The following is a 23,897-nucleotide window of genomic DNA, read 5'->3' on the forward strand; positions in this document are numbered from 1 at the left end:
AAGCCATAAACATATGTTTCTGAGTCTTCTATCAAAAGTTACAGCGATTTATATGAAGTTGTACGAAAATGCTTTCTTTCGCCAAGACAGTGTGTTTCTCACTGTTACATGCATTTGAATGGGAAACTCGCCTGAAACAAAGTATAGGTTTTCATTATGTGAATAATTTTAAAATCTTAGCTCAAACGGCTGCAAAACCTGTTTGCCCAGCACGGGGATATTGAGTTCTATAAGATAAAGCCATAAACATGTTTGTCTGAGTCTTCTATCAAAAGTTACAGCGATTTATATGAAGTTGTACGAAAATGCTTTCTTTCGCCAAGACAATGCGTTTCTCACTGTTACATGCATTTGAATGGGAAACTCGCCCGAGACAAAGTATAGGTTTTCATTATGTGAATAATTTTAAAATCTTAGCTCAAACGGCTGCAAAACCTGTTTGCCCAGCACGGGGATATTGAGTTCTATAAGATAAAGCCATAAACATGTTTGTCTGAGTCTTCTATCAAAAGTTACAGCGATTTATATGAAGTTGTACGAAAATGCTTTCTTTCGCCAAGACAATGCGTTTCTCACTGTTACATGCATTTGAATGGGAAACTCGCCCGAGACAAAGTATAGGTTTTCATTATGTGAATAATTTTAAAATCTTAGCTCAAACGGCTGCAAAACCTGTTTGCCCAGCACGGGGATATTGAGTTCTATAAGATAAAGCCATAAACATCTTTGTCTGAGTCTTCTATCAAAAGTTACAGCGATTTATATGAAGTTGTACGAAAATGCTTTCTTTCGCCAAGACAGTGTGTTTCTCACTGTTACATGCATTTGAATGGGAAACTCGCCTGAAACAAAGTATAGGTTTTCATTATGTGAATAATTTTAAAATCTTAGCTCAAACGGCTGCAAAACCTGTTTGCCCAGCACGGGGATATTGAGTTCTATAAGATAAAGCCATAAACATGTTTGTCTGAGTCTTCTATCAAAAGTTACAGCGATTTATATGAAGTTGTTCAAAAACGCTTTATTTCGCCAAGACAATGCGTTTCTCACTGTTACATGCATTTGAATGGGAAACTCGCCCGAGACAAAGTATAGGTTTTCATTATGTGAATAATTTTAAAATCTTAGCTCAAACGGCTGCAAAACCTGTTTGCCCAGCACGGGGATATTGAGTTCTATAAGATAAAGCCATAAACATGTGTTTCTGAGTCTTCTATCAAAAGTTACAGCGATTTATATGAAGTTGTTCGAAAATGCTTTCTTTCGCCAAGACAGTGTGTTTCTCACTGTTACATGCATTTGAATGGGAAACTCACCTGAAACAAAGTATAGGTTTTCATTATGTGAATAATTTTAAAATCTTAGCTCAAACGGCTGCAAAACCTGTTTGCCCAGCACGGGGATATTGAGTTCTATAAGATAAAGCCATAAACATATGTTTCTGAGTCTTCTATCAAAAGTTACAGCGATTTATATGAAGTTGTACGAAAACGCTTTCTTTCGCCAAGACAGTGTGTTTCTCACTGTTACATGCATTTGAATGGGAAACTCGCCCGAGACAAAGTATAGGTTTTCATTATGTGAATAATTTTAAAATCTTAGCTCAAACGGCTGCAAAACCTGTTTGCCCAGCACGGGGATATTGAGTTCTATAAGATAAAGCCATAAACATATGTTTCTGAGTCTTCTATCAAAAGTTACAGCGATTTATATGAAGTTGTACGAAAATGCTTTCTTTCGCCAAGACAGTGTGTTTCTCACTGTTACATGCATTTGAATGGGAAACTCGCCTGAAACAAAGTATAGGTTTTCATTATGTGAATAATTTTAAAATCTTAGCTCAAACGGCTGCAAAACCTGTTTGCCCAGCACGGGGATATTGAGTTCTATAAGATAAAGCCATAAACATGTTTGTCTGAGTCTTCTATCAAAAGTTACAGCGATTTATATGAAGTTGTACGAAAATGCTTTCTTTCGCCAAGACAATGCGTTTCTCACTGTTACATGCATTTGAATGGGAAACTCGCCCGAGACAAAGTATAGGTTTTCATTATGTGAATAATTTTAAAATCTTAGCTCAAACGGCTGCAAAACCTGTTTGCCCAGCACGGGGATATTGAGTTCTATAAGATAAAGCCATAAACATGTTTGTCTGAGTCTTCTATCAAAAGTTACAGCGATTTATATGAAGTTGTACGAAAATGCTTTCTTTCGCCAAGACAATGCGTTTCTCACTGTTACATGCATTTGAATGGGAAACTCGCCCGAGACAAAGTATAGGTTTTCATTATGTGAATAATTTTAAAATCTTAGCTCAAACGGCTGCAAAACCTGTTTGCCCAGCACGGGGATATTGAGTTCTATAAGATAAAGCCATAAACATCTTTGTCTGAGTCTTCTATCAAAAGTTACAGCGATTTATATGAAGTTGTACGAAAACGCTTTCTTTCGCCAAGACAGTGTGTTTCTCACTGTTATATGCATTTGAATGGGAAACTCACCTGAAACAAAGTATAGGTTTTCATTATGTGAATAATTTTAAAATCTTAGCTCAAACGGCTGCAAAACCTGTTTGCCCAGCACGGGGATATTGAGTTCTATAAGATAAAGCCATAAACATGTTTGTCTGAGTCTTCTATCAAAAGTTACAGCGATTTATATGAAGTTGTTCAAAAACGCTTTATTTCGCCAAGACAATGCGTTTCTCACTGTTACATGCATTTGAATGGGAAACTCGCCCGAGACAAAGTATAGGTTTTCATTATGTGAATAATTTTAAAATCTTAGCTCAAACGGCTGCAAAACCTGTTTGCCCAGCACGGGGATATTGAGTTCTATAAGATAAAGCCATAAACATATGTTTCTGAGTCTTCTATCAAAAGTTACAGCGATTTATATGAAGTTGTACGAAAATGCTTTCTTTCGCCAAGACAGTGTGTTTCTCACTGTTACATGCATTTGAATGGGAAACTCACCTGAAACAAAGTATAGGTTTTCATTATGTGAATAATTTTAAAATCTTAGCTCAAACGGCTGCAAAACCTGTTTGCCCAGCACGGGGATATTGAGTTCTATAAGATAAAGCCATAAACATCTTTGTCTGAGTCTTCTATCAAAAGTTACAGCGATTTATATGAAGTTGTTCAAAAACGCTTTATTTCGCCAAGACAATGCGTTTCTCACTGTTACATGCATTTGAATGGGAAACTCGCCCGAGACAAAGTATAGGTTTTCATTATGTGAATAATTTTAAAATCTTAGCTCAAACGGCTGCAAAACCTGTTTGCCCAGCACGGGGATATTGAGTTCTATAAGATAAAGCCATAAACATGTGTTTCTGAGTCTTCTATCAAAAGTTACAGCGATTTATATGAAGTTGTTCGAAAATGCTTTCTTTCGCCAAGACAGTGTGTTTCTCACTGTTACATGCATTTGAATGGGAAACTCGCCCGAGACAAAGTATAGGTTTTCATTATGTGAATAATTTTAAAATCTTAGCTCAAACGGCTGCAAAACCTGTTTGCCCAGCACGGGGATATTGAGTTCTATAAGATAAAGCCATAAACATGTTTGTCTGAGTCTTCTATCAAAAGTTACAGCGATTTATATGAAGTTGTACGAAAATGCTTTCTTTCGCCAAGACAGTGTGTTTCTCACTGTTACATGCATTTGAATGGGAAACTCGCCCGAGATAAAGTATAGGTTTTCATTATGTGAATAATTTTAAAATCTTAGCTCAAACGGCTGCAAAACCTGTTTGCCCAGCACGGGGATATTGAGTTCTATAAGATAAAGCCATAAACATGTGTTTCTGAGTCTTCTATCAAAAGTTACAGCGATTTATATGAAGTTGTACGAAAATGCTTTCTTTTGCCAAGACAGTGTGTTTCTCACTGTTACATGCATTTGAATGGGAAACTCGCCTGAAACAAAGTATAGGTTTTCATTATGTGAATAATTTTAAAATCTTAGCTCAAACGGCTGCAAAACCTGTTTGCCCAGCACGGGGATATTGAGTTCTATAAGATAAAGCCATAAACATATGTTTCTGAGTCTTCTATCAAAAGTTACAGCGATTTATATGAAGTTGTACGTGTTAGGTATTTTAGTACCATGGGAGCATTTACTGGATATTGTTTTATAGTGACATCATGCAGGAAAACTCTGTCATTCAATAAGGCCCCTTTGTTTCAGTGTTTTTCTCTTTGACCCAAGAATTGATGTGTGAGAATCACAGGCTGGTACAAGGTTGAAATACCACAGAGATCACTCCCTCAGCTACATTAGTTTCTTAATCTTTTAGACGCCTGTTGAAGGCCAAATGGTTTGTTTCAGATTTCACTAATGTAAGAACTCTTCGTTTTGTGCCTTGAAAATATGTCGCTGAGATAATCACAATTGTAGCTGAACTAATACACTACACAAAGGATGCTTCTTCACCCAAGGGCAGGAAGACGCTGCCTTATCTTGGTCTGTACTGGTTTAAACTGATAATCTGCTGTCTCATGAATTTTACCCTCTATATAAACTGTTGTACTTGTGAATAAAGTTGAGTCACTTTGGGAAGACAATCTAAAGCAGTCTCTGTTTTCTTGTTCTCCCAAGCTGCTCCCGAGCTCGTACTAACACGCTGAATGGCATGCTTGAATATTACTTGAGAATATATTTGACTGTGTTACAGACTAAGGGACATTCTCTGCTGATAGGTGAAGGTACATTCTCTGCTGATAGACGTCCACGCCTCGGAGGAAGCCGATCCACGGAGTAGGCCCTGGAAACAGTTTCCTTCAATTTTGGTGTCAGAAGTGGGATCCTGACGAAGGTAGGCACTTGTCTTTTTATTTTAATGAGACTGTGTTATGCCTTTCTCAGTGATCCACATAGAAACGGGATACGCTGACGAGGCCTTCTTCAGTGGCCCACATAGTAACAAGTGGGATACACTGAGGAGCCTTATTTAGTGGCCCACATAGAAACACAGGAAGTTGCCTGTTGTTTTGTAAAATAAAAGCAGAAAGGACACAGGAAGTTGCCTGCTGTCATAAACTAAGAAGTTGCTCACCAGCAGAAAGGACACAGGAAGTTGCCTGGGGTCATAAAACGAGAAGTTGCTCGTTAAAAAGTGAGAAGTTGCTCACTAAAAACATAAAATTGCTAGCAAAAAATCAAGTAACCTCAGGTGTGCCACAGCAAAAATAGATACTAACTTAAATCCTTCAAAGCGTCTAAACCCCTCTGGAAATCACTGACCATGGGTCAGAATAATTCAAAGACCATAGACGGGTCCGATAAAAAATCAAAATTAACTGTAAAACCGAAAAAAATAAAATATAAAATCACAAATAGCGGCTCAGTACGACTCCCACTTCCGGTTACGTTTAACCCACGCTCGCGAATCAATGAAGACTTCCATGATTACGTATCCAGAACATGCGGAAGTGCTTACGTGACTGATTTCGTCTCGAACTTAAGAACTATAACTTTAATGCATCCTAATGTATTTCCGGAGCCCTATCCCGAACGATTATCGCCAGAAAACAGGTCAGTAGAAATGTTAAATACTATTTGTGATAAGAAAAGTAGGCTGATTAAAAAGTCCTGTAAAAAATATATGATAGAATGTCGTGATGTGACCAATCGCATGCTACCACTATGGAAAAAAGGACCCGAGCCAGACGTAAATGCTTTAAATCAAGCCAGTGTAGGCTCTAGTAAATCCACTGCAGAAAAAACTAGCCTTATATGCCCATCCGTTCAACCTACGGCTCCGCCGCCTTATGATGAAAAAACAGAATTAATAGCTGCTGCGGCGGCTGCACGTCATCAGCGCGTATATCCTGATTTAACAGCAGAATCCCAAAAGAGTGAGGAAGGCACTGAAATGACACCTAAATCAGAAGAAGATGACTGGTTTAACTTAGATCAAAGACAGGAACGAGAATACACTGAACGAGAAAGAGAGTTACAGGAACATAAAAAGCAAACAAAACAGTTAATGGCAGAGTGTGAGGAAATCATGAAAGATCCTTTAACTGAACGTACGGAAGCTGAACTGCAGGAAGCCATTTCTGTCATAGATAATCATGTTCAGCGCCACACTAGAGTAGCGAATGGTTTAACTGTGCCAAAAGCAATAACTAACACCAGAAATTTAATAAGGAACTACTTAAAGCAGAAAAAAGAGGAAAAAACTCAAGAGGGCCCCCACAAAAACACCCGTTATAAAGAAAAGCAGGGATCACAATTTAATGACGTCAGCACCTCCCTCCCTTTCATGATAATAGGGGACATGTGTTGCATTCAACCCCCTAAAATTTCAGAGTTAGCAGCAACCATTAAAGAACTTCCCGATCCTCTACAAAATCCTACAGCCTTTGTTTCTGCATTACAGAGAAGTACCAGATACCACCACTTGGGTGGGCCTGACTATAGATATATATTATGTCAACGAATCCCAGGTGTGACTGAATCTCAGCTTATTGAAGAAGTAGAGGAACTAAACCCTAAAAACGACCAAGCAGCCAACACCACCTCGTTTTTGTGGATAAATGATGACAAAATCACAGCCTTTTTTCAAAATCTAAAGAGATTTCTGCTCACAATGTCTAGAGATAAAATTGATTTAAATGCAGTAACCATGTGTAAGCAAAAGCCAGATGAATCCATTCTAGTGTTTATGAAACGTTTCACACACTGCTGGACTAATGAGGCATGCATGCCTGAAGGAGGAAATGATCAGATTTTCATAACAACATTCTTAAACAATATTCATCCAGAATGTTCACAACTATTGAAGCTGACTGCCACTGATAATCTCTATGACATGAAAATAAAGAACTTTATCACACTTGTCAAAACAAAAGCTGGTGCAGATCTTTTCCCCAACAGCACGAAGGCTAAAAGTGTTAAGATGTTGTTGAACTTTGATGTTGAAGGCTCAGAGGAAAGTGAAAAAATGATGTATGCAGGGGCCCCGTCCCCTCAACAAGCGCAGCAGGGAGATTTCAGAAGGAGAGATAGGAGTGGAGACGTATGTTTTTATTGTGGAATAATAGGACACTGGAGAACGGAATGCAAATCAGCAGCAGGTAGATCTCAACCACAGAACACAGGACCAGCTCCTGCCACTAGGCGTAAGCAGAGCTCTTACAGACAAGGTAACTGGCAACGCAGACAGGAATCACATCAAAATAATGGCCCCTTTGCACTTAGGCAGCAACCTTATAATCCACATTTTAATCCCCACCCATATGATAACGAAAGACTGGACCGACAATAGGGAGGCCCAGGTGATGATGAGGGACAGTGTGAAGCACTACACACGATGCTGCATTTGCAATTGTCCCGTAACACAGAAAGCTTGCCCATGTTAGATATAGAGATAGGTGAAAAGACTTATTCCTTTTTAGTTGACAGTGGAGCCACTAAAAGTTCACTGTCTGGAAAATTCTATAGTGGGCCTGTTTCCTCTGTGTGCATCAACACCATGGGAATAAACGGAACTCTAGTGCAATGCCCCAAAACTCATTCTCTAAAAACACGCTGGGGCCCAAAACCAGATGAAATTACATATCATCCATTCATAATTATTCCAAACTCGCCTGTGAATCTATTAGGCAGAGATTTAATGGCAAAAATGAACTTGTGTATTTCATTTAACACAAAGGGTGAAATGTTTGCAGATACTGATAACAGCTATGTTTTCTCTGCCCTATGCACCGACACCATGGAGAAGGAACAGCCTCTGTGTCAGCTGGACGCCTCAGCGGAGAATGAACTCAATATCCATCTGACTGGTACCCCACGTCACACACTGTGCCAAACACGTGTACAGACACCGTTACCAGGTAGCCCCATGCCTGGAAGCCACATATTTGTTTCTCTCACACTGTTCAACAACATGATAACTGCTCACACCAGTGAAGGCCAAACAGTGGTTTTGTCACATAACTCAGACATAGGCTATGACATCACTGCACCATGTCAACACATAGATCTAACCTACCCCATACACTGTACTATCTCTGCTGTCACATTGCCAGCTGAATATCAAAACATGACATTATGGTCAAGAGGTGAGAATGATGTAGGATTTATTGACTGTACACCTTATCATGCTCAGCTGAAAAACAACAAGCCGGTATATGTCAAGCAATATCCCATTTCCGCTGAAAAAGCCGCAGCCTTAGACATCATCATAGGAGATTTATTGACAGCTGGAGTAATAAAGCCCACAGTATCTCCATATAACACTCCTGTCAATCCTGTGCCAAAGCCTAACAAACCTGGCGTATGGCGTTTCACACAAGACTTAAGGCAAGTTAATGCAGTCATCATGCCTCTGCCACCTCTGGTTCCAGATGTTCCCAGCATACTGACATCTATTCCAGCAACAGCTACACATTTTACTGTGGTGGATTTGTGCTCCGCCTTTTTCTCAGTACCTGTGCATGAAGACACACAGCCGATATTTGCTTTTACACATAGAGATAAGCAGTACACATGGACTCGCTTACCCCAAGGCATGGTAGACAGCCCTGCGGCTTTCTCAATGGTAGTACGTGCTACCCTGGACGGCTTCACTCCTCCAGAGGGCTGTACTCTGATCCAGTATGTAGATGATCTCCTCCTCTGTGCTGAAAGTGAAAAACTATGTCAAACTGCCACACACATGCTACTCCAGCACCTCCAACAGACTGGCCACAAAGCATCAGCAAAGAAAATGCAGTACTGTCAGACTTCTGTTCAATATTTGGGATTTACACTGTCTCACGGACAACGTTCTATGACTACAGACAGGGTCAAAGCTGTGACCTCTGTCCCTAAGCCCACTACACAGAAAGAAAGACCACATTCTGCGTGAATGCTGCAAAAAAGACAAGCCTCCTCGAATACTGTGGTCCACAGAAATGACTGCCTCTTTCAATGCATTACAGGGAGCGCTGACCTCCGCCCCTTGTTTGGGTCTGCCTGACTACCACTTACCGTTCCACCTGTACGTCACAGAGAACGGCACGACCTGTGCAGGTGTATTGGCCCAAGAGCATGGCTGTGGCTACCGTCCAGTAGCCTTCTACTCAAAGGTGCTGCCAGCAGTAGTTCAGGGGATGCCGGCCTGCCTGAGAGCAGTAGCAGCTTGCTCTATCATGATAAGGGACTGCGAGAAGCTCACACTCTCACATGACACTATTCTACACACCAATCACCAGGTCACGACCATTCTAGCAAACATAACTACACAACACATGACCGCACAACGTCACTCAGGTTATGAAGCTACACTGACTTCAACAGCAAATCTCACTATAAAAGCAAGCAGCACACCCAATTCGCCAGCACACTTACTTATTCGTATGCTGTGTTCTTCTGACCGACAGGATGGTTCAGACGACCCTGACGTTCATGATTGTATGACACGTATACAGGAATCCACAGCACCACGCCCAGACTTAGAGCAGACACCAATCCCAGACTCAGTCATTGTTTATGTGGACGGGTCCTGTTCAAAACCAAATGACAACTTATTTCTTTGTGGCTATTCGGTGGTGACATTGCCTGACATCATACTAGAGGCTCACTCATTACCATTTCACTCAGCACAAAAAGCAGAGCTCATGGCTTTAATACGCGCCTGTGAGTTACATGTGGATAAGCGGGTAACAATTTACACTGATAGCCGTTATGCATTCGGTGTGGTGCATGACTTTGGCACATTGTGGAGACAAAGAGGATTTAGATCTGCTGATGGGAAATCGATCGCTAATTCTGACCTTGTTCAAAGACTTTTGCAGGCTATACAGCTGCCATCGGCAATTGCAGTTGTTAAAACGAAGGGGCACAGCACGGCTGACACAGACGAAGCAGTGGGAAATGCTCTTGCAGACGTAACCGCGAAAGCAGCTGCTGCCTCACAGCAACCACCCAGAAGGGAAGTATTATCTTTGCCTTTACAGCTGCCACTTGTCACGCTCCCAGACTATTTAGAAACAAATGTTGACCTAAAATTCATACAAGAGCAAGCCTCTGCCTTAGATTACACTTACTGGGAAAGTAATGATTGTACCTTAGATAACAGAGACGGCTTATACAAAAACCTTGAGGGTTTGATTGCCCTCCCATCTTCACTACTGCCAATCCTTGTCCGCCATTTTCACGGTGTGAGTCATGTCGGACAAAGAGGGGTAATAGGAGCAATAAAATCAAGATTTGTAATCAAGAAAACATCACACGCAGTAAAACGCATATTAGCAACCTGTCTAACATGTGCACGAACTAATGTAGGAAAACCAAAAGCAAAACATCAGCATTTACCACAACCAGATTTCCCATTTCATACATTACAAATTGATTTTACACACATGCCAGCACAAGGAAGCATCAAGTACTTACTGGTAATAGTGGACCAATTTAGTAAATGGGTAGAAGCTTACCCAACATCAAAAGAAACTGCAGAAGTAGTCTGTCAAAAGTTGTGCAATGAAATAATACCCAGATTTGGAATACCTCACCAAATTAACAGTGATAGAGGACCTTCATTCACATCAGAAGTAATTCAAAAGTGTGCTAAAACTCTAGCAATAGACTGGAAATATCATGTGCCATACCATCCTCAGAGTTCAGGAGTTGTAGAAAGAATGAATAGGACCATAAAAAATCGCCTGACTAAAGCAATGATAGAAACAGGAATGACCTGGATCAAACTACTTCCTCAAATCCTCTGCGAGATTAGAATGACTCCATCCGCAGCAACCAAATTATCTCCATTTGAAATAATCATGGGAAGACCGTTTCCAACACCATGGTCAGCCTCCAGAGGGGCACCGCTATTGGAAGGGGACATAGACACTGCATTGTCTGACTATGTTCATAACCTGGTAGAAACACTGAATAATAACTATCAGAAAGTTTGTCTCTCTCAGCCTCTCCCTTCCATAGATCCAACCCATCCGTGGAAACCAGGAGATGCGGTGTTGGTACAGTCGCTAAAACCAAGGGCACTCGGGGAGGCCGCGTGTTCCAGCCCCCAGACTGTACTTGCAGTGACGAGAACCAGCATCCTAACAGACGGACAACCTCAGTGGATTCATGCCAGCAGGGTTAAGACCAGCCCCACCAAACCACCTAAGGCGTCGGATCAAGTAGATGACGACTCAGGCGAGCCAGCGCCCGGATTCAATACACCTATAGATGACGACTCAGGCGAGCCAGCGCCCGGATCCAATCCACCTACACACACACAATCACTGATTAACACACAACGCCTGAAAGAGCCAAGACTCAGAAAGCCCTCTGATCCCCCGCCTGAACAACAACAAGGTACTCGAACATCCAGCAGGAACAGAAAGCCTAGAGTACCACACAATGTCTAACCTGATAAAGATAGACTCATTCCATCCTGATAATGGAGAAAATGAAATGCCCATTGTCATCACACGACGCTTATACGGTGTCTCTCGAACCTGGGACCAGGCCAGGAGACGACTAAAGAACTGTCTTTTTTATATATTTAGGTTATTAATCATATCTACTGCATTAATCTTAGGATTTTTATTTACTATTTCGTATTGTAAAGTGCAACCCTGTTCACGTTTCTGCAAGCCACATTTTGCTGACAATACCTCATGCTCCACTTGGCAAGACACCCACCTAGTACACTCGTCACGTTCTCTAAAATCAGTAGAAAGCAACACAGACACCACCAATAAACCATCTTATGCACCCCCTAGAACAGGAACTAACGCCTGGTATGACAATGCCAGAACAGCCGCTCGTGACTTAGGAAACAGTAACTGTTATGTCTGTTCAAAGGGTAATCCAGAACAGGTCATAGTGGGATATCCAATTTCAGGTTTTCCCTTAACAAAGATGCTATTCAAAAATGATAAAAAGGGGCCCTTAACGGTAACCCTGATTGAAGCGCTGCGAGTAGAACTAAGTCCTTTAGATTGTTTATTCATATACACAGCACAAGTCTCTAGTAAGGATGTTAGCATGATTAATGATTCTACCCACCCCTGCAACCAAATGAAGCGCCCCGAAGACCGCACTGAACCTCTTTCGCCCCCAACACAGGTGCGCCATCACCCAAATATCTTGATGACATGCATACACCGACCAAAACTTGAAAACATAAATTATGACACACAAAACTATACGTTCTTTTCTGACTCTCCAGGAGCACGCTGTAACGAAACATGGCTAGCAGCGAGTGTTGACAGGACACAATATAAACATATGTTTTCTTATATATATGCATATATAAGTACGCATTCAGATAACTCAACAATCCTGCATTCGCCCAACACACTAAACGACTCGTACTGGGGAGGCATATTAAAAGGCTTTACAGCTTCGCGCCTGACCAGACCAATCCCACATGCTTATTGGGTGTGCAATAATACTCTTAGATTAGCCTTACCTGTTAATTGGACCGGTACCTGCGGTCTAGTAACTTTAGCTCAAGAACTACTGATACAACAAACCTCGGATCTGCCTGTATCCAGCAGACGGACGGAACGCTCCGCTTATTCACATAACGTTTACATAGATGCTATAGGAGTTCCACGCGTGATACCAAATGAATTAAAGGCACAAGGAGAAATATCAGCAGGGTTTGTCTCAATACTACCGTGGATACAGGTAAACAAAAATGTAGGCTGGATCAATTATGTTTATTACAATCAGCAAAGACTTACTAATTTGACCAATACGGCCCTTAAAGCCCTAGGAGAACAGATGTCTGCTGCCTCCTTAATGACCATGCAAAATAGAATGGCCTTAGATATGCTGTTAGCTGAGAAAGGAGGTGTTTGTGCTATGTTTGAAGATTTTTGTTGTACTTTTATTCCCAATAATACCGCCCCTGACGGTTCATTTACACAAGCTATGAATAAACTTGAAGCATTGCAGATAGAACTAAGAGCCAATACAGGTCACGGTCAGTGGCTAGACAAGTGGATGCAGGACACGTTTGGAAAATGGAAGGAACTCATTGTAGCCTTTGTAACAGTTGTAGCATGTATTATTTTGTTTTTGATGATTATTGCCTGTTGTGTGATACCCTGTGTACGCTCAATGATAACCCGTATAGCTACTAGTACAGCTACTTCAATGTATTTGCAATTAGCACAAATTGATCCTGAGGATGTGCCAGATGTTAACAATGATGTTCCTGATGTGTGTATTGAACATTAGGTTGTGAACTATTACATTTTATGATTTGCTTTTTATATTATATTATTACATTTGTGATTTTTCCTTTCTATTTGAGTTATTTTTTTTTTTTTAAAAATAATAATAAAAAAAGAGTGGAACTGTTAGGTATTTTAGTACCATGGGAGCATTTACTGGATATTGTTTTATAGTGACATCATGCAGGAAAACTCTGTCATTCAATAAGGCCCCTTTGTTTCAGTGTTTTTCTCTTTGACCCAAGAATTGATGTGTGAGAATCACAGGCTGGTACAAGGTTGAAATACCACAGAGATCACTCCCTCAGCTACATTAGTTTCTTAATCTTTTAGACGCCTGTTGAAGGCCAAATGGTTTGTTTCAGATTTCACTAATGTAAGAACTCTTCGTTTTGTGCCTTGAAAATATGTCGCTGAGATAATCATAATTGTAGCTGAACTAATACACTACACAAAGGATGCTTCTTCACCCAAGGGCAGGAAGACGCTGCCTTATCTTGGTCTGTACTGGTTTAAACTGATAATCTGCTGTCTCATGAATTTTACCCTCTATATAAACTGTTGTACTTGTGAATAAAGTTGAGTCACTTTGGGAAGACAATCTAAAGCAGTCTCTGTTTTCTTGTTCTCCCAAGCTGCTCCCGAGCTCGTACTAACACGCTGAATGGCATGCTTGAATATTACTTGAGAATATATTTGACTGTGTTACAGACTAAGGGACATTCTCTGCTGATAGGTGAAGGTACATTCTCTGCTGATAGACGTCCACGCCTCGGAGGAAGCCGATCCACGGAGTAGGCCCTGGAAACAGTTTCCTTCAGTACGAAAATGCTTTCTTTCGCCAAGACAGTGTGTTTCTCACTGTTACATGCATTTGAATGGGAAACTCGCCTGAAACAAAGTATAGGTTTTCATTATGTGAATAATTTTAAAATCTTAGCTCAAACGGCTGCAAAACCTGTTTGCCCAGCACGGGGATATTGAGTTCTATAAGATAAAGCCATAAACATGTTTGTCTGAGTCTTCTATCAAAAGTTACAGCGATTTATATGAAGTTGTACGAAAATGCTTTCTTTCGCCAAGACAGTGTGTTTCTCACTGTTACATGCATTTGAATGGGAAACTCGCCTGAAACAAAGTATAAGTTTTCATTATGTGAATAATTTTAAAATCTTAGCTCAAACGGCTGCAAAACCTGTTTGCCCAGCACGGGGATATTGAGTTCTATAAGATAAAGCCATAAACATGTTTGTCTGAGTCTTCTATCAAAAGTTACAGCGATTTATATGAAGTTGTACGAAAATGCTTTCTTTCGCCAAGACAGTGTGTTTCTCACTGTTACATGCATTTGAATGGGAAACTCGCCCGAGACAAAGTATAGGTTTTCATTATGTGAATAATTTTAAAATCTTAGCTCAAACGGCTGCAAAACCTGTTTGCCCAGCACGGGGATATTGAGTTCTATAAGATAAAGCCATAAACATATGTTTCTGAGTCTTCTATCAAAAGTTACAGCGATTTATATGAAGTTGTACGAAAATGCTTTCTTTTGCCAAGACAGTGTGTTTCTCACTGTTACATGCATTTGAATGGGAAACTCGCCTGAAACAAAGTATAGGTTTTCATTATGTGAATAATTTTAAAATCTTAGCTCAAACGGCTGCAAAACCTGTTTGCCCAGCACGGGGATATTGAGTTCTATAAGATAAAGCCATAAACATATGTTTCTGAGTCTTCTATCAAAAGTTACAGCGATTTATATGAAGTTGTACGAAAATGCTTTCTTTCGCCAAGACAGTGTGTTTCTCACTGTTACATGCATTTGAATGGGAAACTCGCCTGAAACAAAGTATAAGTTTTCATTATGTGAATAATTTTAAAATCTTAGCTCAAACGGCTGCAAAACCTGTTTGCCCAGCACGGGGATATTGAGTTCTATAAGATAAAGCCATAAACATGTTTGTCTGAGTCTTCTATCAAAAGTTACAGCGATTTATATGAAGTTGTACGAAAACGCTTTCTTTCGCCAAGACAGTGTGTTTCTCACTGTTACATGCATTTGAATGGGAAACTCGCCCGAGACAAAGTATAGGTTTTCATTATGTGAATAATTTTAAAATCTTAGCTCAAACGGCTGCAAAACCTGTTTGCCCAGCACGGGGATATTGAGTTCTATAAGATAAAGCCATAAACATGTTTGTCTGAGTCTTCTATCAAAAGTTACAGCGATTTATATGAAGTTGTTCAAAAACGCTTTATTTCGCCAAGACAATGCGTTTCTCACTGTTACATGCATTTGAATGGGAAACTCGCCCGAGACAAAGTATAGGTTTTCATTATGTGAATAATTTTAAAATCTTAGCTCATACGGCTGCAAAACCTGTTTGCCCAGCACGGGGATATTGAGTTCTATAAGATAAAGCCATAAACATGTTTGTCTGAGTCTTCTATCAAAAGTTACAGCGATTTATATGAAGTTGTACGAAAATGCTTTCTTTCGCCAAGACAGTGTGTTTCTCACTGTTACATGCATTTGAATGGGAAACTCGCCTGAAACAAAGTATAGGTTTTCATTATGTGAATAATTTTAAAATCTTAGCTCAAACGGCTGCAAAACCTGTTTGCCCAGCACGGGGATATTGAGTTCTATAAGATAAAGCCATAAACATGTGTTTCTGAGTCTTCTATCAAAAGTTACAGCGATTTATATGAAGTTGTTCAAAAACGCTTTCTTTCGCCAAGACAGTGTGTTTCTCACTGTTACATGCATTTGAATGGGAAACTCGCCCGAGACAAAGTATAGGTTTTCATTATATGAATAATTTTAAAATCTTAGCTCAAACGGCTGCAAAACCTGTTTGCCCAGCACGGGGATATTGAGTTCTATAAGATAAAGCCATAAACATGTGTTTCTGAGTCTTCTATCAAAAGTTACAGCGATTTATATGAAGTTGTTCAAAAACGCTTTCTTTCGCCAAGACAGTGTGTTTCTCACTGTTACATGCATTTGAATGGGAAACTCGCCTGAAACAAAGTATAGGTTTTCATTATGTGAATAATTTTAAAATCTTAGCTCAAACGGCTGCAAAACCTGTTTGCCCAGCACGGGGATATTGAGTTCTATAAGATAAAGCCATAAACATCTTTGTCTGAGTCTTCTATCAAAAGTTACAGCGATTTATATGAAGTTGTACGAAAATGCTTTCTTTCGCCAAGACAATGCGTTTCTCACTGTTACATGCATTTGAATGGGAAACTCGCCCGAGACAAAGTATAGGTTTTCATTATGTGAATAATTTTAAAATCTTAGCTCAAACGGCTGCAAAACCTGTTTGCCCAGCACGGGGATATTGAGTTCTATAAGATAAAGCCATAAACATGTTTGTCTGAGTCTTCTATCAAAAGTTACAGCGATTTATATGAAGTTGTACGAAAATGCTTTCTTTCGCCAAGACAGTGTGTTTCTCACTGTTACATGCATTTGAATGGGAAACTCGCCTGAAACAAAGTATAGGTTTTCATTATGTGAATACTTTTAAAATCTTAGCTCAAACGGCTGCAAAACCTGTTTGCCCAGCACGGGGATATTGAGTTCTATAAGATAAAGCCATAAACATATGTTTCTGAGTCTTCTATCAAAAGTTACAGCGATTTATATGAAGTTGTACGAAAATGCTTTCTTTCGCCAAGACAGTGTGTTTCTCACTGTTACATGCATTTGAATGGGAAACTCGCCTGAAACAAAGTATAAGTTTTCATTATGTGAATAATTTTAAAATCTTAGCTCAAACGGCTGCAAAACCTGTTTGCCCAGCACGGGGATATTGAGTTCTATAAGATAAAGCCATAAACATGTGTTTCTGAGTCTTCTATCAAAAGTTACAGCGATTTATATGAAGTTGTTCAAAAACGCTTTCTTTCGCCAAGACAGTGTGTTTCTCACTGTTACATGCATTTGAATGGGAAACTCGCCTGAAACAAAGTATAGGTTTTCATTATGTGAATAATTTTAAAATCTTAGCTCAAACGGCTGCAAAACCTGTTTGCCCAGCACGGGGATATTGAGTTCTATAAGATAAAGCCATAAACATATGTTTCTGAGTCTTCTATCAAAAGTTACAGCGATTTATATGAAGTTGTACGAAAATGCTTTCTTTCGCCAAGACAGTGTGTTTCTCACTGTTACATGCATTTGAATGGGAAACTCGCCTGAAACAAAGTATAGGTTTTCATTATGTGAATAATTTTAAAATCTTAGCTCAAACGGCTGCAAAACCTGTTTGCCCAGCACGGGGATATTGAGTTCTATAAGATAAAGCCATAAACATGTGTTTCTGAGTCTTCTATCAAAAGTTACAGCGATTTATATGAAGTTGTTCAAAAACGCTTTATTTCGCCAAGACAATGCGTTTCTCACTGTTACATGCATTTGAATGGGAAACTCGCCCGAGACAAAGTATAGGTTTTCATTATGTGAATAATTTTAAAATCTTAGCTCAAACGGCTGCAAAACCTGTTTGCCCAGCACGGGGATATTGAGTTCTATAAGATAAAGCCATAAACATGTGTTTCTGAGTCTTCTATCAAAAGTTACAGCGATTTATATGAAGTTGTTCAAAAACGCTTTCTTTCGCCAAGACAGTATGTTTCTCACTGTTACATGCATTTGAATGGGAAACTCGCCTGAAACAAAGTATAGGTTTTCATTATGTGAATAATTTTAAAATCTTAGCTCAAACGGCTGCAAAACCTGTTTGCCCAGCACGGGGATATTGAGTTCTATAAGATAAAGCCATAAACATGTTTGTCTGAGTCTTCTATCAAAAGTTACAGCGATTTATATGAAGTTGTACGAAAATGCTTTCTTTCGCCAAGACAATGCGTTTCTCACTGTTACATGCATTTGAATGGGAAACTCGCCCGAGACAAAGTATAGGTTTTCATTATGTGAATAATTTTAAAATCTTAGCTCAAACGGCTGCAAAACCTGTTTGCCCAGCACGGGGATATTGAGTTCTATAAGATAAAGCCATAAACATGTTTGTCTGAGTCTTCTATCAAAAGTTACAGCGATTTATATGAAGTTGTACGAAAATGCTTTCTTTCGCCAAGACAGTGTGTTTCTCACTGTTACATGCATTTGAATGGGAAACTCGCCTGAAACAAAGTATAGGTTTTCATTATGTGAATACTTTTAAAATCTTAGCTCAAACGGCTGCAAAACCTGTTTGCCCAGCACGGGGATATTGAGTTCTATAAGATAAAGCCATAAACATGTGTTTCTGAGTCTTCTATCAAAAGTTACAGCGATTTATATGAAGTTGTTCAAAAACGCTTTCTTTCGCCAAGACAGTGTGTTTCTCACTGTTACATGCATTTGAATGGGAAACTCGCCTGAAACAAAGTATAGGTTTTCATTATGTGAATAATTTTAAAATCTTAGCTCAAACGGCTGCAAAACCTGTTTGCCCAGCACGGGGATATTGAGTTCTATAAGATAAAGCCATAAACATATGTTTCTGAGTCTTCTATCAAAAGTTACAGCGATTTATATGAAGTTGTACGAAAATGCTTTCTTTCGCCAAGACAGTGTGTTTCTCACTGTTACATGCATTTGAATGGGAAACTCGCCTGAAACAAAGTATAGGTTTTCATTATGTGAATAATTTTAAAATCTTAGCTCAAACGGCTGCAAAACCTGTTTGCCCAGCACGGGGATATTGAGTTCTATAAGATAAAGCCATAAACATGTGTTTCTGAGTCTTCTATCAAAAGTTACAGCGATTTATATGAAGTTGTTCAAAAACGCTTTATTTCGCCAAGACAATGCGTTTCTCACTGTTACATGCATTTGAATGGGAAACTCGCCCGAGACAAAGTATAGGTTTTCATTATGTGAATAATTTTAAAATCTTAGCTCAAACGGCTGCAAAACCTGTTTGCCCAGCACGGGGATATTGAGTTCTATAAGATAAAGCCATAAACATATGTTTCTGAGTCTTCTATCAAAAGTTACAGCGATTTATATGAAGTTGTACGAAAACGCTTTCTTTCGCCAAGACAGTGTGTTTCTCACTGTTACATGCATTTGAATGGGAAACTCGCCCGAGACAAAGTATAGGTTTTCATTATGTGAATAATTTTAAAATCTTAGCTCAAACGGCTGCAAAACCTGTTTGCCCAGCACGGGGATATTGAGTTCTATAAGATAAAGCCATAAACATCTTTGTCTGAGTCTTCTATCAAAAGTTACAGCGATTTATATGAAGTTGTTCAAAAACGCTTTATTTCGCCAAGACAATGCGTTTCTCACTGTTACATGCATTTGAATGGGAAACTCGCCCGAGACAAAGTATAGGTTTTCATTATGTGAATAATTTTAAAATCTTAGCTCAAACGGCTGCAAAACCTGTTTGCCCAGCACGGGGATATTGAGTTCTATAAGATAAAGCCATAAACATCTTTGTCTGAGTCTTCTATCAAAAGTTACAGCGATTTATATGAAGTTGTTCAAAAACGCTTTATTTCGCCAAGACAATGCGTTTCTCACTGTTACATGCATTTGAATGGGAAACTCGCCCGAGACAAAGTATAGGTTTTCATTATGTGAATAATTTTAAAATCTTAGCTCATACGGCTGCAAAACCTGTTTGCCCAGCACGGGGATATTGAGTTCTATAAGATAAAGCCATAAACATGTTTGTCTGAGTCTTCTATCAAAAGTTACAGCGATTTATATGAAGTTGTACGAAAATGCTTTCTTTCGCCAAGACAGTGTGTTTCTCACTGTTACATGCATTTGAATGGGAAACTCGCCTGAAACAAAGTATAGGTTTTCATTATGTGAATAATTTTAAAATCTTAGCTCAAACGGCTGCAAAACCTGTTTGCCCAGCACGGGGATATTGAGTTCTATAAGATAAAGCCATAAACATGTGTTTCTGAGTCTTCTATCAAAAGTTACAGCGATTTATATGAAGTTGTTCAAAAACGCTTTCTTTCGCCAAGACAGTGTGTTTCTCACTGTTACATGCATTTGAATGGGAAACTCGCCCGAGACAAAGTATAGGTTTTCATTATATGAATAATTTTAAAATCTTAGCTCAAACGGCTGCAAAACCTGTTTGCCCAGCACGGGGATATTGAGTTCTATAAGATAAAGCCATAAACATATGTTTCTGAGTCTTCTATCAAAAGTTACAGCGATTTATATGAAGTTGTACGAAAACGCTTTCTTTCGCCAAGACAGTGTGTTTCTCACTGTTACATGCATTTGAATGGGAAACTCGCCCGAGACAAAGTATAGGTTTTCATTATGTGAATAATTTTAAAATCTTAGCTCAAACGGCTGCAAAACCTGTTTGCCCAGCACGGGGATATTGAGTTCTATAAGATAAAGCCATAAACATCTTTGTCTGAGTCTTCTATCAAAAGTTACAGCGATTTATATGAAGTTGTTCAAAAACGCTTTATTTCGCCAAGACAATGCGTTTCTCACTGTTACATGCATTTGAATGGGAAACTCGCCCGAGACAAAGTATAGGTTTTCATTATGTGAATAATTTTAAAATCTTAGCTCAAACGGCTGCAAAACCTGTTTGCCCAGCACGGGGATATTGAGTTCTATAAGATAAAGCCATAAACATGTTTGTCTGAGTCTTCTATCAAAAGTTACAGCGATTTATATGAAGTTGTTCAAAAACGCTTTATTTCGCCAAGACAATGCGTTTCTCACTGTTACATGCATTTGAATGGGAAACTCGCCCGAGACAAAGTATAGGTTTTCATTATGTGAATAATTTTAAAATCTTAGCTCATACGGCTGCAAAACCTGTTTGCCCAGCACGGGGATATTGAGTTCTATAAGATAAAGCCATAAACATGTTTGTCTGAGTCTTCTATCAAAAGTTACAGCGATTTATATGAAGTTGTACGAAAATGCTTTCTTTCGCCAAGACAGTGTGTTTCTCACTGTTACATGCATTTGAATGGGAAACTCGCCTGAAACAAAGTATAGGTTTTCATTATGTGAATAATTTTAAAATCTTAGCTCAAACGGCTGCAAAACCTGTTTGCCCAGCACGGGGATATTGAGTTCTATAAGATAAAGCCATAAACATGTTTGTCTGAGTCTTCTATCAAAAGTTACAGCGATTTATATGAAGTTGTACGAAAATGCTTTCTTTCGCCAAGACAATGCGTTTCTCACTGTTACATGCATTTGAATGGGAAACTCGCCCGAGACAAAGTATAGGTTTTCATTATGTGAATAATTTTAAAATCTTAGCTCAAACGGCTGCAAAACCTGTTTGCCCAGCACGGGGATATTGAGTTCTATAAGATAAAGCCATAAACATGTTTGTCTGAGTCTTCTATCAAAAGTTACAGCGATTTATATGAAGTTGTACGAAAATGCTTTCTTTCGCCAAGACAATGCGTTTCTCACTGTTACATGCATTTGAATGGGAAACTCGCCCGAGACAAAGTATAGGTTTTCATTATGTGAATAATTTTAAAATCTTAGCTCAAACGGCTGCAAAACCTGTTTGCCCAGCACGGGGATATTGAGTTCTATAAGATAAAGCCATAAACATGTTTGTCTGAGTCTTCTATCAAAAGTTACAGCGATTTATATGAAGTTGTACGAAAATGCTTTCTTTCGCCAAGACAGTGTGTTTCTCACTGTTACATGCATTTGAATGGGAAACTCGCCTGAAACAAAGTATAGGTTTTCATTATGTGAATACTTTTAAAATCTTAGCTCAAACGGCTGCAAAACCTGTTTGCCCAGCACGGGGATATTGAGTTCTATAAGATAAAGCCATAAACATATGTTTCTGAGTCTTCTATCAAAAGTTACAGCGATTTATATGAAGTTGTACGAAAATGCTTTCTTTCGCCAAGACAGTGTGTTTCTCACTGTTACATGCATTTGAATGGGAAACTCGCCTGAAACAAAGTATAAGTTTTCATTATGTGAATAATTTTAAAATCTTAGCTCAAACGGCTGCAAAACCTGTTTGCCCAGCACGGGGATATTGAGTTCTATAAGATAAAGCCATAAACATGTGTTTCTGAGTCTTCTATCAAAAGTTACAGCGATTTATATGAAGTTGTTCAAAAACGCTTTCTTTCGCCAAGACAGTGTGTTTCTCACTGTTACATGCATTTGAATGGGAAACTCGCCTGAAACAAAGTATAGGTTTTCATTATGTGAATAATTTTAAAATCTTAGCTCAAACGGCTGCAAAACCTGTTTGCCCAGCACGGGGATATTGAGTTCTATAAGATAAAGCCATAAACATATGTTTCTGAGTCTTCTATCAAAAGTTACAGCGATTTATATGAAGTTGTACGAAAATGCTTTCTTTCGCCAAGACAGTGTGTTTCTCACTGTTACATGCATTTGAATGGGAAACTCGCCTGAAACAAAGTATAGGTTTTCATTATGTGAATAATTTTAAAATCTTAGCTCAAACGGCTGCAAAACCTGTTTGCCCAGCATGGGGATATTGAGTTCTATAAGATAAAGCCATAAACATGTGTTTCTGAGTCTTCTATCAAAAGTTACAGCGATTTATATGAAGTTGTTCAAAAACGCTTTATTTCGCCAAGACAATGCGTTTCTCACTGTTACATGCATTTGAATGGGAAACTCGCCCGAGACAAAGTATAGGTTTTCATTATGTGAATAATTTTAAAATCTTAGCTCAAACGGCTGCAAAACCTGTTTGCCCAGCACGGGGATATTGAGTTCTATAAGATAAAGCCATAAACATGTGTTTCTGAGTCTTCTATCAAAAGTTACAGCGATTTATATGAAGTTGTTCAAAAACGCTTTATTTCGCCAAGACAATGCGTTTCTCACTGTTACATGCATTTGAATGGGAAACTCGCCCGAGACAAAGTATAGGTTTTCATTATGTGAATAATTTTAAAATCTTAGCTCAAACGGCTGCAAAACCTGTTTGCCCAGCACGGGGATATTGAGTTCTATAAGATAAAGCCATAAACATGTTTGTCTGAGTCTTCTATCAAAAGTTACAGCGATTTATATGAAGTTGTACGAAAATGCTTTCTTTCGCCAAGACAGTGTGTTTCTCACTGTTACATGCATTTGAATGGGAAACTCGCCTGAAACAAAGTATAGGTTTTCATTATGTGAATAATTTTAAAATCTTAGCTCAAACGGCTGCAAAACCTGTTTGCCCAGCACGGGGATATTGAGTTCTATAAGATAAAGCCATAAACATGTGTTTCTGAGTCTTCTATCAAAAGTTACAGCGATTTATATGAAGTTGTACGAAAATGCTTTCTTTCGCCAAGACAGTGTGTTTCTCACTGTTACATGCATTTGAATGGGAAACTCGCCTGAAACAAAGTATAGGTTTTCATTATGTGAATAATTTTAAAATCTTAGCTCAAACGGCTGCAAAACCTGTTTGCCCAGCACGGGGATATTGAGTTCTATAAGATAAAGCCATAAACATGTTTGTCTGAGTCTTCTATCAAAAGTTACAGCGATTTATATGAAGTTGTTCAAAAACGCTTTATTTCGCCAAGACAATGCGTTTCTCACTGTTACATGCATTTGAATGGGAAACTCGCCCGAGACAAAGTATAGGTTTTCATTATGTGAATAATTTTAAAATCTTAGCTCAAACGGCTGCAAAACCTGTTTGCCCAGCACGGGGATATTGAGTTCTA

General features: G+C 39.1%; 1 long non-coding RNA gene across 1 annotated transcript; it reads left to right on the top strand.

Moving 5' to 3' along the window:
- The first annotated feature begins 4,856 nt into the window (after positions 1 to 4,856).
- Positions 4,857 to 13,797, top strand: LOC143415212 (uncharacterized). Its single transcript, XR_013095852.1, has 2 exons — positions 4,857 to 5,541; positions 10,920 to 13,797. It is a non-coding gene; the product is annotated as an uncharacterized LOC143415212 (long non-coding RNA).
- The last annotated feature ends 10,100 nt before the right edge of the window (positions 13,798 to 23,897 follow it).

This window comes from Maylandia zebra, linkage group LG23 (genome assembly GCF_041146795.1).
Source record: "Maylandia zebra isolate NMK-2024a linkage group LG23, Mzebra_GT3a, whole genome shotgun sequence".
NCBI lineage: Eukaryota > Metazoa > Chordata > Actinopteri > Cichliformes > Cichlidae > Maylandia > Maylandia zebra.